This window comes from Peromyscus californicus, unplaced genomic scaffold (genome assembly GCF_007827085.1).
Source record: "Peromyscus californicus insignis strain IS unplaced genomic scaffold, ASM782708v3 Scaffold_5__1_contigs__length_169319896, whole genome shotgun sequence".
NCBI classification, from domain to species: domain Eukaryota; kingdom Metazoa; phylum Chordata; class Mammalia; order Rodentia; family Cricetidae; genus Peromyscus; species Peromyscus californicus.
This window is the reverse complement of record NW_026294573.1, coordinates 110,938,097-110,943,676: the sequence shown is the minus strand read 5'-3', so window position 1 is coordinate 110,943,676 and position 5,580 is coordinate 110,938,097. Positions and strand designations below refer to the sequence as shown.

The 5,580-nt window shown below is 42.1% G+C and overlaps 1 pseudogene; it reads left to right on the top strand.

Annotated features, from left to right (window-relative positions):
• The first annotated feature begins 2,188 nt into the window (after positions 1-2,188).
• On the top strand, positions 2,189-2,624 carry LOC128097041 (60S ribosomal protein L32-like; annotated as a pseudogene).
• Positions 2,625-5,580: the final 2,956 nt, after the last annotated feature.

Below are 5,580 nucleotides of genomic sequence, written 5' to 3'. Positions count from 1 at the left end.
ATCCTTTTTCTATCCTCCTCTGCTTTTTCTTCCTTCCCTCTCTTCTGTTGACACTGAGAACTGAACTCAGGGCTCTGTACATGCTAGGAGGCAAATGTTCCACCACTGAGCCATGTCTTTACCCATTTCACCCCTTCTCGATTCCTTTAACACTTTCTGAACCTAATTTACATGCTAGTCTCAGTCATTTAGATCTGCTAAAGCTTTACCTCTGTTGTAGAAATTGTGTCTTACTACGGGGCCCAGCAAAGCCACCTAGGTCTCTTAACAGTCCTGATATCCTGTGGGGTCAACCTGAGTTCTCCTGTGAAGGTGATCCTATCTGGCCTAATGCACTGGGCATCAAATATTGCTCCTCTCACGCCAAGTTCTTTTAGTCATGTCTGTCTTCCCTCCATTGTTCTCTTGTCTTTGATATTCATGGGAACCACAGGCAGCAGTAACCAAATGTCCCTAATGGCAAATGTCTCAAAAGGGGATGGGAAGTTATATTAATCTGTTTTTCCATTTTCATGGCCCTCGTATTGACCCTATCAGGTCTACCATTTTAGAAACCACAGTGTGAAGGGCTCTTTCATTTTTGTTTAAAAGATTTCTCCAATTCAAATCATTTAGATACAGGGTATTTCCTCCTCCTCATAGTTTCCTAGGGTGACTATCAGAGAGCCTGCCTGCGTGATGGGTCACAGCAACTTTGCTTCAGATTGGATCCGATGACCTGTATTAAAAGGTCAATGTGAAAAATCATATCATACTTTGAATATGAAAAATAATTTTAGAAAGGTGCTGTGCCATGAAAAGTTAAATTATTGTTGTTATAGGTTCCTCATGAAGAAAAGCATCTTAGCAGATAAACTATAGAAAGAAAGCAAAGTGAAGAAACATTTTGTTTAAAACCAGTAGAAAACACTTCAGGGACTTTTGTAGTTCTGAGTGTAGCTTATGGTCAACATTGAGTAACATACAAAATTTTTGTAGTTCTTTTCAACCTTCTAGAATATTTCTAGGAAGCTATGGCACCTCCTTTAGGACTACAGAATTCTGAAATGTTTCTCTTTTGAGTCATATATAGACAGATGGTGATTTTCCTTTACGTTTCTCTAGAAAATCCTTTCGTTGTTGCCAAAGCAAGAATTTTCTTCTTATGCACTGAAATTCACAGTAAAATTCCTTTGGCTCAACATAACATCATTTCTTCTTTTTTTTGTTAGCTTCAATACTAAGCATTCTCCATGACAGGGATTGGAACATTTTCCAGTGAGGGGACAGATAGTGAATTTTTTTTTTAAGCTTTGTGGGCTATAAAGTCTGTGTCACCAATCTCAACTCAGCTATCATAGTGTAAAAGCAGCCGTGTGTGTGTGTGTGTGTGTGTGTGTGTGTGTGTGTGTGTGTGTGTGTAGTACATTATTTGGAGTGACTGTATTCCAATCACATCCTCTTTGCAGAAGCAAGCAGCTGCTGGATGGATTTGACCTGTTGGCTGTAACTACAGTTGCAGAGGTTGTCATCCCCTTATCTAGTACATTGCTACTTAGACTGTGGTCTGCAGAATCTAAGTATTTTATCATCATGTGGGAGTATTTGGAAAGTGTAGTCTCTGGCTCTACCCTAGGCCTGTTGTATCAGCATTGGTGTACTTACAAGATTTCCAGGTGATTCATAGGTATTTGCATTTGTGAAACCATGGCTGCAGATGGATAGCACAAAGGAGACATCTGGGAGTCTGTGTATCATGCTCATCGGGGTAGGCTGTCATCTCCAAATGTAACTCGGGAGCCTTTCTCTTCCCCTGGTACGTCCTCACCCACTAACCGCATGCTCTGCTTGGGCTGTCAGCTTGCCTTACCACCTCCACAGCCTAGCAGCTGCTCATTCCCCAGTTTCTGTGTCCTCATGGGAGGTTGCTGGGAACTTGTCAGATGAAAAGGGTTTGGCTCGCTTGCAGCCCTGCAGAATCCACCACATGCTTTATTTACAAGGCTGCCCAGCATACCACCCACCCCCTTTCGGCAGCACAGCTTTCAAGAGGCCACGGGAAAGGGAAAAAGAAGTTCAAGGTATGCAGGTCATTCCTCCTTGCATAATGGGATATGGAAGAGCCTACAATAATCATCACACTTTCTAGTAATGTAGTCATGGAGCTCCTGCCTTGGCGAGAGGTGGCTGCTATCTCTTTCTCATCCTCATGGCTGCTCTCTAGCCTGTGGTGCGGCTGAAGGTAGGCAAAGAGAAGACCAAGAAGTTCATCTAGCACAAATTCGACTGGTCAGTCGAAATGAGGTGAAACTGACGGAAACTCTGAGGTATTGACAATAGGTTTCGGAGAAGATTCAAGGGCCAGATCCTGACGCCCAGCATCAGTTCTGGGAACAACCGGACAACAAGTCACACACTGCCTAGCAGCTTCGGAAGTTCCTGTCCAAGGAGTCAAGGAGCTGGAAGTGCTTCTGATGTGTCACAAATCTGACTGTGCCAAGACTGCTCACAGCGTTTCCCCCCAGAACCACAAGGCCATGGTGGAAAGAGGAGCACTGCTGGCCCTCAGGGTCACCAATCCCAACACCAGGCTACACAGTGAAAAAAAAAAAGATGGTTTGCGTGAATATTTTATTTGCGCTTAAATAAAGCCACAGAAACTGGAAAATAAATAAATAAGTAATAATGACGACCTCAAAAAGGAACGCTCTAAGAGTGCTGGAGGTGGCAGGGCCATTGAGCTGTTTCAGAGTTTTCTTAAATGGAACCCAGAGGCCTTAATTATGATGTATATTTCTTCAGGTGAAGCTTTCAAATAAATCAGAATATGCAATTATGTAATTTTCCTGCTGTTCCCCATCCTCTCGCGTTTATTCTTCTTTATTAATACAGGTACCTCTCATAATAAACTGGCCCATACTGGCTTGATTTGCGTAGGTGCAAGCTGATTATTTAGCCTTGAAATCTGATTAAAAGTCCCTCTAGAAGAGTTGCCTAGGCTGCACTAAGTATCATGCAGTGGAGGATGCAGTATGCTAGCTTTGGCTCTTACTGAGTAGTTGCCTTCCTCCATTATCAGACAACTTTTCTACCTGGAGCAAAGTGTCTCATAGGCAGCACCTTCTCAGCAAGTATTTGTTGGAGTCATGCCCTCCTCTAGGGCAGTGTTTTATACTTGGTAGAGTTCTGTCCTAAATTCTCTCTTGTGAAACCCTCTGAAGGAGATGATGAACCTAAATATAGTTTACTGCGTCTGGTACTGTGTCTGGTTTCCTCATTTAACCTCTACTATATGCAATTGCTATTATTTATCCCTATTTTAAAGGTGAACACACCGAGGCTTTGAAAGAATAATGTGTTTGGAGTCTTAGAATTAGAAGCAGAAGAAACAGAGATTTGAATCTAGGCAGCATGGCTGGAAAGTGAATGCTGACCATTGACATGGCATAGGATTATGACAGATTTAGCATGCCTTGGGCTTTTCAGTGGCTAGCATTTGTAGAAACTTGCAAGTATCAGTTTCAAAGTGAGTCATGGACTCTGGAGGTTCATGTACAGGAAGCCATTGTTCATGGGTCATTAGGAAAGACACTGAAAGCTGTTGCTGACATCCTCCTGTTTCCACTAAAGTACAGTAATGCAAAAATCCTTCAAGTTGTCAGGGGCCTCATTACAATAAGAAGCATAGCTATGGTAAACACATAAGTAATGTTGGCTTCTGCATAGACTTAGTCACTGGGGTCCCAGTGATCTCCTTTCATGGCCTTCACAGTGAAGCCTCTTTCTGGACTTCTCACCAAAACCTCAAATGTAGTTCCAGGATTGTTAACTACATTTTGGTGTAAGCAATGCATTAATGGCATGGAAAATTGTAGCTCACAAGCCATCGTTTGAGCAACTGTGCTGACAGTACCAGACTGCTTCTGCCACCACAGGGGCAGGTCTCCTAAGAGAACGCATAATTCCTCAAAATTAGAACTGCCTGTTCACCTTGGATGTATGGAAATTGACATTCTGTGTGGATATCTGTAGTCATAAGCTTGGATAATTGCATGAAGCACCGCTGTCTCAAGCAGTTACTGAGGCCAGAGAAGCTAGAAGAGAGAGGAGACTGCATAGTACCTCAACCATTCTGTAATATCAAACCTGAAAGAGATAGGAAGAACAATACATATACTGCTCCCTCTTCCTCCGAGTGATGATGACAGCAAGTCATTATTTATGGGTGGACAACACAAAAATTGTCTTTCTGGATGGTGTAACAGAGGACATGAAATCATTTTATGATGCCTAAGTGCTACATAAATGCAAGGTGTGTGCTATTGTTATCCACCTTGGAATAATATAGTTATCGCTGGCTGACTTCTGTCAGAAATGCAGCATCTAAACAAACAGAAGAGGCAAGAAAACAATGTGTTGGAGAGAGCAGATTGGGCTAAGAGAATGCTCTGTCCCAATGTCATATATAATGCACAGGCCAGTAAAGGATAATTTAAACCCTTTTCAAACCAGACGGTGATAACTTGCAGCATTCGTTTCTCCTTAATGGACACTGGTCCTGAAACAGCGTGTTTATCTTACTGTTTTGCTCCAGTAGATAATATGTAACTCACCTAGGTTTCCCACACTTCTGTTGCTGTTCAGCTACTCTCTATTGACACTTTTAAATTCAGATTGATTTGTTTACTCAATAGATAGTTACTGAACACCTACCATGTCTTGGGCTCTGGCTTATGTTTTGGTACAGAGATAAATAAGATCCAAGGGCAGACCCTTAGTACCCAGTAATAGATGAACGTGACAAACACATACTAAAGGAGAGGCATTGCAGTGCTAGGAAACTGGCTTTACAACATACATTTGGAGAAAGAGGGAAGAAGGGTCAGTTCTATGTGACAGGCTATAGGACTGAGGGAACTTAGGAAAGTCTTTGAGTAAGACCTGCTCAGGCCTGGAAGTGGTTAAGGGTCTGTATGGAAGTTTTGCATGTATCTCTGTGTGTCTGATTCATTGTACTTGACCTAGAATGTAATCTTGGTTTCTTTACTTACAGACATGAATTGAGCACTTCTTTCATGCCAGGCTCTGAGCTAGGAACTTAGAGTCTGAACTAGGAGTAGGTGTAAATTTGTGTTTACAGAAGAGAAGCGCAATCCAGGATGTAATTCACAAATGTTATTTTGCTCTCAATTTCTTTTCTTCAGGCTCGTAACTCCTTCCTTCTCTATATGGGACTAACTAGCACCCAGATGTCAGAACCCATTACCGTTTCAGTTATTACTGAGCTCCTGGGAGGACTGTACTTCCTAGCTGGGTGGGACCACATGATTAGTCCTGTCCAATGAGATGTGAGCATAGTCAGGCATGCCACACTGTTAGGAGAGTACTGATGGTAATGCTAGAACCAGAGAGACCATTTTGTCCTTCTGTCTTAGCATATGACACCACTGGTATCAGTGGCCCTGCTCCATCAATCTGGGTTGCTAAGTAGCCATTATTTGTAGAAGCCTTTATGAGCCACAATGGACATCTATAATAATTGAGAAGTAAATATTTGTCTTTTTTTAAGATTTATTTATTTATTATGTATACAGCATGTAT